Here is a 13,199-nt window from a genome sequence, read left to right on the forward strand (position 1 = left end):
ACTTCATGTGTTATTCATGACCTGTTTTTGCACAACTCTCAATAATGTTTTTTCGTTTTTAAAGGGTTGTAAAAAACCAACGAGCCAACTGACCAACCAACCAAATAAACAAACAAAAAAAACCCCAAAAGATAGAATGATATCTCATAAAGTCTAAAATGTTCCCTATCTAGCGTTTTAAAGAAAAGATTTGCTTCTCAGATACAAAAAATGGCTTTTGGAATAGACTGAGTTCTAAAAGATTTTAAATTTAAGTACAGTGCACGTTCAGAAAAGTGCACATGCCCTAAGTGTACTACTCCACCAATTTCATAAACTGACCTACCTGTGTAACCAGCACCCAGATCAAGAAACAGAATATTCCTTGGTTCCCAGAAACCACCTTGTAATGGGAATGACTTGGGCTTCTGTTCTTGCAAATGCATATCCTCATTTTTAATCCATTGCAATCTTAAGAATACAATTTTAAAATTTGTCTCCCATATTCTTACTTCTCCCACTCTTTTAAAAATTTCCTTCTCACCAGAAAGGAAAATATCTTAATTTTATTGTTATCTTGCCCTATTTCTTTTTAACAACTTGAAATCTTTAGCAGAAATCAAAACTACATTAAGCCAAACAACATGAAACTAATGCAACAGCATTGTGTAGGATGGCAGTATATTTTTTTCTCTAAACAGACAGAACATAACACTGAGAAATAACATAGTACTTCACTTTAAATAGATTAGGGAGAATGACGCTTTGTGTCTTCAAGGTAGCATATACACAATCTAATGCCAAAGTTGCTATGGAAACTATTGAATGATAGAAAAAACAGTTGCATAAAATCTGTATAATTCATGGATTTCTGAGAATTTTCAAATCTAAGTTTATAACACACAGAACTTCTTACCCAATGGGGCGTTTACCTATTTGGTAAACATCTTTTTTTTTTTTTTTTTGTCTATATGTGCTGAAATACTTCTGATATTGATTGAATTACTCTGAAAAACCTGCCTGGATTATCAAAATTCTGTTTTGAAGGCTTAAATTTGTGAAATAAACTTGTTTTTAATAAAAGTATACATGCATACACATTCTTCACTTATTTAAAGAATCAATAAAGTACCATAAACAATTTAAGTTATTAAATAAAGGCACTGTTCAGCCTTTTAGAAATTTAACAGGGATGAGTGATCTGTGGGAAAAGAAAACTGATAATCTAGAAATTAATACATTACAAAGACTAATTTTTTACTCCAAAGTGGTTCTGAACCAATTTTAGAAAAGATGGTGGGAATCTATGTCATAAGCCACAGATATTTTCATCCTCCTTTTCAAAAAAAAAGAAAGTAACAGGAATTGATTACTTCAACAAGCATTTATGTAAGCCTTCTTTGTTTTTAGCATTCTTCTAGGTACTGGGGATACAGCAGAAAACGAGACTGTAGGAGTACAATCCTTGTTCTCACGAGGCTTACATTCTAGCAGTGGTAGATAGACGCTAAACAAATGAAAATATTAGCTAGTGATGAGTGCTACAATGACAATCAGATAGAGGGGCTATTTATTTTACTAGTGGGTAAAGGGAAGTCCTCATCAAGGGGATTACCTTTGATCTAAAACCTAAATGGCAAGGAGGCACGTGGGTGGAGATTTGGGGAAGCAACACCCAAGTAGAGGAGAAGTTGAGGCACACTCTAGGACACAGATGAGTTTATTTCTCTCTCCTAAGAACTGCAGGCTGCTTTTATTACCTAGTACCCATGTCCAAGTGAAATTTAGAGATTGCTGTGTTGTTTGACATTGGAGTGACATTAAAAGGGAAGAAAAGTTTGCCTTTTTTGTTGACTACCTTCTCTGCAATCATGACCTTGATGCTTCAAAGTGATCTCCCTGCTATCAGACAGAAACAGAAGGTTCAGCAGCAGTGTTCTAGCTCAGCATGCACTCTTTTCCTTATATGTACATCTTTTCATTTTCCTTTCCTGCCTCCTTCTTGCTGGCCGTCTTCCCTTCTTTCTACCCTTCTTTTCTCCTTTCTTCCCTCCCTACCTTTCTTCCTTTATTCCACAAACATCTGTGAAATTCCCAGGGTGTGTGTACATGACAAAGGCACAATAAAAGAAGTTTCACGGGAACAGATTCATCAGTTGGAGTTCACCGAGAACAGGTGGTCTCCATCCAAGGAATTCAAACGCACAGCTTGCTTCAGCTTTGGCTGATTTTCTGAGGCAGAATTTAAAAGTTCCAGATTCCCAAATTTCAAAACACAATAGCCTCTTCTGTTTGTTTCACTTATTATAGCAAATGTCTCTCATTTGTGAGATCAACATTTTTGGCGTGAGCATTTTGAGGTGGGAGTGTGGGGGAAAGTGTTATGCCAACAGTCAGGGGGAAAGGAAACTTTGTTCTTTATGCGTGAAAATAATGACTAATTCCTTTACGTGAGGGTTGGTCTTTGGGATATTGGTTTTGAAAACTTAACTCATTGGTGGGGGGAAAAAAACAACAGGCATGAAAATAAGCCATAAAATAGTGAAAAGTGGACTCTGTGCTAAGGGTGAGCATTAATACAATAGAACTGTTCTATTGTAGTGTGTAGTACATCCAGACAGGAATATATTTTGGAGCCTTTTATACCATTTTTATAAGTGGATTAGGCAGAATTACTGATCTGTTTTACCCACACTGGACTTCAAAATTTTGAATGCAATTGTTAATGGAGTCAACATCATTTGGTTATTGTTATTACTATTTTTATTGTTTTAATTAACACTCTCTGAGGAGGTTCTTTCACTAGAAACCTTATGAAGATAATTAAAGGGTTGCTAGTGAATCCACACTAGCAAATGAGAACTATGTACGGTTTATTAACTATACATGTAAGACCTAATCATAATTACATTTTAAGTACATTATAAATAATAACTAGGTAGAACTTCCTGTCTCTTCTCACTGAGAGCTAGTGCAGCCCTTGGTCTTGCATTGCCAAGAGAAAGGTCCCTGTTGTGGGCTGACTGGGATTCTCCCTTCCTTTAGTCTCCATTGATCCACATCCCATAGCAGTTGGTCATGGAAAAGCTGCTTCACTGGATATGATGGGTAATGTTATGTGTCAACTTGACTGGGCTAAAGGATTCCCAGATAGCTGGTAAAATATCATATCTGAGTGTGTCGGTAGGATGTTTCCTGAAGAGATCAGCATTTGATTCAGAAGACAGGAAGATCTACCCTCACAAATGTGGGTGGGCATCATCCAATCTGTTGGGGGCCTGAATGGAACAGAAAGGTGAGAAGGGGTGACGTCTCTCTCTTCTTGAGCTGGGAAGTCTTATCTTCTCCTACCCTCAGGCAATAGAGCTCCTGGTTCTTGGGCTTAGGGACTCCAGGACTTATGCTATTGGCTCCCCTGGTTCTCTTCTGAATTGGACGGAATTATACCACTGGTTTTCCTGGTTCTGTAGCTTGCAAACAGCAGATTGTGGGACTTCTCAATTTCTGTTTCTTCAGTTTTTTGGTGTTTAAGTTCTGCTATGGTCTGAATGTTTCTGTTACCCCAAAATCTGTGTATTGAAATTCTAACCTCCAAGGTAATTGTTTTAGGAAATGGTCTTTGGGAGGTGATTAGAACATGAGGGCAGAGCCCTCCTGAATGGGGTTAGTGCTCTTATAAAAGGGACCCCAAAGAGCTGTCTCACCCTCTTTCCATGGTGTGAGGATACAATGAGAAGTCTGCAGACTACTAAGAAGGTTCTTACCAGAATCCGACCATGCTGGCATCTTGATCTTGGACTTCCAGCCTCCAGATTGTGAGAAATGAATTTCTGTTGTTTGTAAGTCTCTCAGTCTCTGGTATTTTGTTATAGCAGCCTGAACAAACTAAGACAATTTCTAACCACAGTTTTTTTATTGCTTTTCTTCAATGTTCTTTTCAAAACATCAGCTGCTCAGGGCTGCTGTTGTATGGTTCTGTGTTTTCAGCAGCATCTCTCTTCTCTCCTCCAGGTCCCTCTAGACTTGGGCACTGGGGGGCGGGGGCGGGAAGGGGGCTGTTAATCAATCCTGACTTTTTTTGTGTGTGAAGCAACTTCTTGACTGGATCAGAACTAATAAACAATTCCCCTTTTCCATGACTGTCTATGAACCGTATTGTCTTCCCTAAGGCTACTGACAAATGCCCCTTTGGCTCAAGTTCTCACCTAGAGGCTCTGATCTCTGTCTAGCTGCCTACCTACTTACCCACCTACCTCAATCATCCCACTCTCCATGCTCTAGATACACTGGACTTTTTTTAGTTTCTGGACCCACCATATTCTCTTCTTGTCTCAGCTCTGTCTTAGATGCTATTCCTTCTGCTTTTTTGATGTGATCAGCCCTTTTCCCTGTCCCAGCACGCTCTCTCTCCTTTTGCTAGCTGATTCCTACTCATTTCTCAGATCTCTGTTAAATGCCTCTACTGCAGAGATAATGTCCTTGACCATGTAGTCTACATTGGACTTCCTCACAGTACATTCTCTGCATTAGTTAGGGTGATGCTAACTAATTTAACTTCCTAATTTCAGTGGTTTTACGCAGCTTATTTGTTATTCATTATATTAACTTCCTAGGACTGATGAAACAAAGTACCAGAAGCAGGATGGCTTAAAACAACAGAAAATTATTGTCTCACAAGTCTGGAGCCTAGAAGTCTGAAATCAAGGTGTCAGATATTCTCTCTGATGGATTTAAGGGAGAATTCTTTCTTAGTGTTTTCTAGCCTCTGGTATTTGCTGGTCATCCTTGACTTGGTAGATGCATCACTCCAGCTACATGGCTGTTTTCTTCCTGTGTGTCTTCACATTGTCTTTCCTCTGTGTGTGTCTGTCTCTGTGACCAAATTTCTCCCTTTTTTAAGGACACCAGTCATATTGGATTAGGACCCACTATAATGACCTCATTTTAAATTGATTACCTCTGTAAAGACCCTATCCCCAAATAAGGCCGCATTCTGAGATATTGGGAGTTATTCAACCCATAATACTCACATAATGTAGATGGTTTTGGTCAGTGAGCAGCTTTCCTATCCGTGATGATTTAGGAATTAGACTCCTCTTACTTTATGACTCTACTGTCCCTCAGACTTCGACATCATCTGTGTGAAGCTGATGAAAGAAGGAAGAGAGTGTGGAGAAGGCACAATACCTCATTCCAATGTTGGTGCAGAGGTGGTGCACATCCCTTCTCCTCACCATTGGGCGGGCTTTGTCCCAAGACTCTACTTAGACATAAGAGGGGAATGGAACATGTAATCTGCTGCGTGTGGTTTCTTAAGTCATCTGTGGTGAAGAGCTGGTACTTTTATTTACAGCCCATCACAGACCAATGTTTTATAAAGTATAGTAAAACGTATTATATTGAAAAATGAATTGAAAACATATATAGTATAAGATCTTTTTGTTATTAAAATTTAGCAGACATAAAATTCCTTTAATAAAATTCTGTAAGTTTCCAAACACTTAAACTCCCAATTTTTGTCTCATCATGGACCACTAACAAATAGTTTGCAGATGGGCACTAGGTCATGGCCCACACTTTGAGTAGCACTGCCTTACACAGTGGATGGGAGTGGTTTTAGTCAGCTCTGGCTGCTAAAACAAAAATACCACAGACTGGGTGTATTAAACAACAGACATTTATTTCTCTCAGTTCTGGAGGCTGGGAAGTTCAATATCAAGGTGCTGGCAAGTTTGGCTTGGTGAGGGCCCTCTTCCTGGCTTGCAGACAGCCACCTTCTCATTGTATCCTCATATGCTGAAGAGAAAGTGAGCTTTGGTCTATTCCTCTTCTTGTACAGACACTAATCTGATCTTGGGGGCTCCACTCTCATGACCTCATGTAAACCTGATTATCTCCCAAAGACTCCACCTCCAAACACCATCCCATTGGGGGTTAGGGCTTCAATATGAATTTTGGGGGGACACAAGTCATAATAAATTTTTCGTATAGATGACTTTCTCTGCCTCACTCTTATAACTCCTGGTACTTACCTCACCCCTGCCTTCACCCTTTATTATACTATAATTATTGTTTGGCATTTGTCTTTTCTGCTCATTCCCTGGACTTTAAGCTCTGTGGGGGCAGAGACCACATTCCTCTTATTTACATTTGGGCCCTCAGCATTTATTTGAGTGCTTGTCATAAAGCTGGAGATTGATAAATACTTGTCAAAATTCTGTTTCTGGTCTGCACCTGGAATAATCTCTAAAAAATATGTTTACCTAATATTTATGACATTAATTCACTTAACAGAAGTTTTGTTATTTTCTTCTGCTTTTTAAATGTTTTCCTCATGCCTTGTTTATCACTCATACTCTAAGTCCATATACAGTGCAGGAAAGAAGGATTTCCTTGAAACCATGGGCCTAATAAAATGATTAGTGGTCGGACTGGGTGGCCGGCCTGGATTAGGGCAAGAAGAGTGTCAATAGTTGTAAGAATTCCGACTGCACATAGGGAGAATAATTTGTGAGCAAAATAAAAATATTTTGTTAAAGAAGTAATTATTGAGAAAGAGAAGGCCCAGCTAGTAACCATAACCGATGAGAACTCTTTTAGGAAGATAGAAAAAGAAAATTATAGATAATAGATGCTGATAACATGTAGCCATAGAGAATGGCATGTTGCTGAGTTCTGTACAGAATACATTTAGTGAGTATTCTAAATGCCAAACTCAGAAGAGGCCCCAGTAGTCAAGCAAGAATCTAATAAAAGACTTGAGCAGGATTATATGCAATATTTTCCTCCAGCAGCTGGAAATTTTATTGTTCTTTAGGAAAGAGCTTGGGTGGACTTTTTCCTAATTTTGTATCTGAGTCTTTCTCAAGAGTCTAGTTGCTCCATACAGAAAGACACTAATGCTTAGCATGTATACGTTAAATAAAAATAGCTAACATTTGTTGAGAGGTTACTTATGTCAGGTACTGAACTACGTACTTGATATGCATTGTTCATTTAACCCTCGCAGTAGCTCTACTTGGTAGATTTTGACTTTTCTCCATTCCATGGGTAAGAGAACTGAATCTGTAAAAAGTTAAGTGATTTCCCAGAGTCCCAGAGCTTATAAGTGGAGGGGTATGTACCTAGTTGTTAATAACTTCTTATTTTAATACCAAATTCAATCATCCAAAAGTCAGTCTTTCCCCCAGGGACAAATCACCATAGATGTCTTTTAGTTTTAGAAATAATGACATCTTCTGTTAGCATATTTTTTCTTACTGAAACTCTTTATGTTATATTACATTATGTTGTAATACCATATTTATTAATTTTTGGTGACAAAGATTTTCTTAACTGTAACTGTTTGAGTATGGCATCACACCGAATTTTCAGAGCTAATATAATTCAGAGTCAGAGAAACAAGAGAATACATGGGGATTTAGATTAACAATACTAGGATTTCATAGGTAACCCACTGCTTTCATATATTACTCTCTGGAGAAGCTCTTGAGGTATGGAGAAGAATGTTAAACTCTAGTGACAAGACAGTAAACCAGCAAAATAATATGTTGAAAGAATGTTTATTGAAGGTGCCATTCTGGTGGAATAAAAGTTATTGCTTCAAGAAAGGAGATGATGGCAACTTGCAGTGACTCAATTTCTTTCCAGCAGTTAAAATGTGTTTTAAACTCATAAGCTTCCATATTATTTGAGTTTCCTGCTTAGCAATCTCATTTAGTATGGTATGGCTTCCCTTTCCTTCTTTAAAATTGACAGTCAACTCAGGTTGTGTGTTCCTTCCCTTGCTTTCCTTTGTATCCTCTGGTTAGTGGCAGATGTGTGCCCTATTAGTGTGGCAGCCATCCTGGGAAGGGAGCCTGGAAGGCATCTTGCTTGGCTTACTGTCTGGGATACAGTAAATCATGATACAATATGCTGTGTACTCTCAAAGTACTAAGTTTAATGTGCTGTGGACACACAGTGGGAGAATTAGTTGTTTTTATATGGATGAGGGGAGGCTGGACGGAGGATGAAAAATTCAAGCTGAATTTCTGAATACACCAGATTAGCAGCTCCATGAAGGCAAAACTTAGATCTATTTGTTTACCACTATTACCGAGAGTTTATGGCTGTTATTGAAACATAACAAGCACGAAAGAAATATTTGCTGAATGAATGAATAGGTGGATAAATGACTGAGAAACCACTGTGGCATAGCCAGAAAATGTAAGGACTATGGAGTTGAAATGTTCTAGTTTGTTTCCTTCCCAAGTGTGCTCCTGACCAGCTGTGTGGTCTTGAAGTCATCTACCCTGAGTGTGAAAATGGAGAAAGTAAAGGAAATGTTGAAAAATCATTGTGAATATTAAATGAAGTAAAATATATCAAAATACAAAAAATAGGCCATTAATACATTTTAGGTTTTTTAAAATACTGAATTTATAAAGGTTTATTTAATAATATACCTTTAAACACCCACCATTTTTACAATGGCTCTTTCAGATTTTCTTAGAGTTAATTTCCAAATCATTTTAAGAAATCTTTGGAGCACAAATAAACTTAGTTACCACCCATTGTTGTATAGTAAGCAGTATATAAAAAATATAAAATATTTCCTCTCATAAGGACAAATATCCTTCTATTTTTGGCTCTACATAGGCAATTCTGATACATATAAAAAATGTTCAGTCATTTTCTAAATGCAAATATTTATATTTCCCCTATAGTGGACTGTATTTATTTGAGAGGATATATTCAGAAGAGTCTAATATTACAATATCTGAAAATAGGTTTTCAGAGACACAAAGACTGTCACAAGTTATTCATCCTTTCCCATGGTTCAAGACCTAATGTCCATGAAATTTCTCTCTTTCTAAATCCTGAGACCCAATGTATCGTTTTCTAGCAGTGTTAATAAAACATAATTTGACAAACCAACTTAAGTAAAAAAAGAGTTCCATGCTTTACTCTCATTTCTAAAAAATGTTAAAAGGATTCAGACATACAGTGCCGTAGGCAGTATTTTAAGATGGCTCCTGAGATTCCCACGCTCTGGTTTACATGTTTTATGTAATCCCTTTCCCTTTGAGTGTAGATGAGACCAGTGAATATTAGGTTACTAATCAGTTGACTTTGAGTTAATCAAAGGGGATTATCCTGGATGGGAATGACCTAATCAGATGAACTTTTAGAAGAAGTGGTGGCCTGGAAGAAAGCAAATTTACCTATGTTGTGAACTGACAACATAAGACAAGGCAAGAACTATGTACAACTTCTAGACACTGAGTGTGGTCCCCAGCCACCAATAGCTAGCAAGAAAATATGGCCTCTTTCAGTCCCATAACCATAAGGAATTGAATTCAGGCAACACTGAATGAGGGAATGTGCTTGGTAAAGAACCCCATGCTCCAAATGAGTACTGCAGCACAGCTGACACCTTGACTGCAGCTTTGTGAGATGCTGAACAGAAGTCCAGTTAAGTTGTGCCTGGACTTTTGATCCAAGGAAACTGTGAGATAACAAATTTGTGTTGTTTTAAGTCTCTAGGGTTATCAGTTAGTTATGTATTAATAGAAAAACTAATAATACAGTTTTGTTAGAATTCATTAGAATCCTCTTTCTTCTCTGCTCTTCTCTCATCTCCATAGGCTCATTCAACTCATTCTTCAATTCCCGAAATATTTCTTCCTATTAATCAGGTCCAGACTGATTAGCTTTATTATATATTCTTCCCTTCTAACTCCCACTCAGCATTTTATTTGGAAGATCAGCTTAGGTTTCCTTTCAGCAGAAAAGAGTCTTTCCTTTCTAAAAGAAGTGAGGAGGAGAGCTAGGCAGGCAATTTCAAGCAACTCTTGCACCTGAAGAGGGAGTGGAGTAGCCCATGAACATGCCTTTGTTACAGTTTTTGTGCCTACACACACACTTTTAATCAGACACGCACATATATGATGAGGCTTAACCACTTGCTTTTGACTCTTGAGTGAAAATAGCCTGTTAAGCTCACCTAGGTTTTTTCCCCCAGGCACCCAATTATGGTTTATTCTTGGTTTCTTGGCAGAAATTGAATTGTCTTCCAATACCTATTCATTTTCTTCCTTGTTATAGAAATTTTACCATTGGGCCCATGACCAGCCAATTAATAGAGTCCATTTTCCAGCCTCTCTTGCAGCTAGGTTCAGGTATGATATAAGATAAAGTGTTATTTGCAACTTTTAGGGCATGCCCTTAAAAGGAAGGCATGTACCATCCCACTTTTCCCATTTCCTGTTGGCTGCAAAGTGGCCATAATGGCAGGGGACTCTTTAGTCTTATTGAGTGATGAGATGGAAGTCATGTGATGACAAAAGCAGAGCCACAAGATAGAAGAAATTTGGGTTCCAGGGAAGTTAAGGGTAGCTTTTTGTGACACAAACTTCACAGCTGTACTCAATATTTCACCTCCATTTCTTCTACTTTTTAGCATTGAACTCCATGCCCCCAGACTTATCTAGACACATAGGCAACTAGATAGATAACTCATTTCCTAGCCTTTCTTATAGCTAGCGTGGCCATGTGACCAAGTTCTCACCAGTGAAATATAAGCAGAAATGCTCAAATTCTACCTTTTCCTAGTTAAAACATGCTCCCAACCCTTTTGGTATCTTTGTGGTAGAAATTGGGTCAGTCCAATCCTGGAGATAGCCAAGATAGATTACTTGAAATTTTTATATCAGTTGTATAAATCACCTAGCATCTTCCACCAGTATGTAGTATAACAGGAAGCAGACCATTTGGTTGAACTGCCCTTCCTTCAGGCTTAGCTGTCAGAACTTTTATCAAAGTACTTGTGTTTTGTGTCAGTCTCAGCCTACTGCTGGTGACGTTGTCAGCTAGGAATGCCTGAAGCACTCACCTGGTTACTACTACTACTTGGGGTGAGCTCTCACAGACATTTCCCAGACCAGAGCCTATGTTGTGGCTGGATTGTCCCCTGTGGTTTTTATTATGATTGCAAGATGTGTAACAGGGAAGAGGCAATTCTGACTCCATATTGGATCTGTTTCTTTTACTGTAACCTTTGCTTTTCGTTGCTTTTGTTATTATAATCAGTCTATAGCTGTAAGCATCCTGCCACAGGGAACCCTGCCCCTCTGCCTGACTATTAAACTAAAAGGCCTTTGTTCAGCTCACAGAGAGACATTCTGACCCTGCCCACCTGTGAATGGCTGAAGAAAAGGAGAAATTAACACATCCTCTCCTGTTTTGCCAGATAAATGGCCTTTTTGCTTTACTTCCTCACGTCCTCCTCCTCCCTGTCTATAAAAGAAACTGGCATCCAGACCCTGATAAGATGGTTCTTTGAGGACCCTACTCTACCATCTTCTCAGTCTGCCAACTTTCCGAATAAAGTTGCTATTCCTTGCCTCAGCACCTTGTCTCCCGATTTATTGGCCTGTTGTGCGGCAAGCAAAGTGAGGTTGGACTCGATAACAGATACACCTTAGCAATAACCATCAGGGAGCTTAAAAAACAAAGTTTATTACTCATAGGACCTGGAGGGTACAGGGCATGCCCAAGATCAAACAGGGAGGTCACAGGTAGAGAGAGAGAAAGAGAGAGAGGGAAAGGGAGAAGGAGAGGGAGAGAGCAGACCTGGGGCTCTGCTTTTTTGTGGGATCAAGTGTGGGGTGCCTACATTTTTGCAGGTTCACTGTTAATTGTTGAATTTAAAACATAGACATGAGAATTAAAGTGCAGGAAGGGAAAAAAAAGCAGGGTCACTCGAGTGGTCAGTTACCTAAGTCATCCAGGGTTTCCAAAAGGGGAACTTCATGGATGGGGTGGCCTGGTTCTCTATCTAGCTGTGTAGCTCTCAATGTGTTTATTAGAGATGAATGTCTTTGAAGTGGATGCCTCGGCAATCAAAAGCTTAATGTTTGGCACTTACATTACAATCAAAAAAGCTAATTGTTAGGCACTTACACTACAAATTGTCATTGGCATTGTTGCTTTAGTTGTCTGTTCTATGCACTAGATTGTGATTCCTGGAAGATGAGGATTGGCTTAATATTTCTCTGAATTCCTAGTTCCTGGAATAGGTCCTAATATACAAAAGATACCAGTAGATGTTTGCTGAACAAATGAATGAAGATGATGTCTAATGATTGTGGGAACCTAGAATGGAATGATGGGAAGTTAGTCTAAACACAGAACTGAGAATCAGGAGTTGGAAAGAAACTTGAAGAGATTATTTTCAGAGCTCTCACTGGTTACATAGTTGATTAGTGACTTATCCAGAATATGAATAATGTTGGCTGACTCCTAGTCTCTACTTTTACCACTATAATGTGGCTGCAACTATATCTGAGTCAGGAGATGTTTAGGAAGGACATCTTAAGGAGAGGCAACAGATGAGCAGGAGACTACAGAATAGGAGTGTTTTTGTATGTATGAGGATTTGTGTGTATACTTGTGATATTGTGATTTATAATAATAGACGTTTGGTTTTCCTCTTGGTTCCTGGTACAGAGCTTCTAAAACTCATGGAATTTCCTGTAAGAGCAATAGTCCTTTTTTGTTCATAACAAGTCCCTTTCAGCCACACCTGAGTTTATATTAATGAGGTGATTTTTGAAAAGCCCTTAAGGATAGGGGCTGGTTGCTAGGGGAACCAACCCTGTGATTGGAGAGTTGGAACTTTCAACCCCACCCCTTAACCTCAGGGGAGGGGAAGGAGGCTAGAGGTTGATTTAATCACAAAATGACGAATTATTTAATCAATCATGACTATATAATGAAGCCTCTATAAAAATCTCTGAAGTATGGGGTTCAGAGAGCTGTTGGTGCTGGGAGAGTGTTGCACTAGGAGAGGGCATGGAGGCTCTGTGCCACTTTCCCCATACCTTGTGCTACTCGTCTACATATCCTTTTTTTTTCTTTTAGCTGTTTTTAATTGAAGTGTAGTTAATATACAATGTTATGTTAGTTTCAGGTATACAGCAAAGTGATTCATTCATATATATATATATATATATATATATATATATTCTTTCTCAGATTCTTTTCCATTATAGGTTATTACAAGATATTGAATATAGTTCCCTGTGCTACACAGCAGGTCCTTGTTGTTTATCTATTTTATATATAGTAGTGTGTATATGTTAATCCCAAACTCCTAATTTATTTTTCCGCCCACCCCCCTCCATCCCCTTTGGTAACTGTAAGTTTGTTTCCTATGTCTGTTGAGTCTATTTCTG

The 13,199-nt window shown here is 38.5% G+C and overlaps 1 protein-coding gene across 17 annotated transcripts in view; it reads left to right on the forward strand.

The window, feature by feature from the left end:
- Nucleotides 1–13,199, forward strand: part of LOC307185908 (uncharacterized protein) — a 390,038-nt gene that overhangs the window by 104,805 nt on the left and 272,034 nt on the right. The gene's annotated exons all lie outside the window — the stretch shown is intronic.

Source organism: Stenella coeruleoalba, assembly GCF_951394435.1.
Source record: "Stenella coeruleoalba genome assembly, chromosome: 4".
Lineage (NCBI taxonomy): Eukaryota > Metazoa > Chordata > Mammalia > Artiodactyla > Delphinidae > Stenella > Stenella coeruleoalba.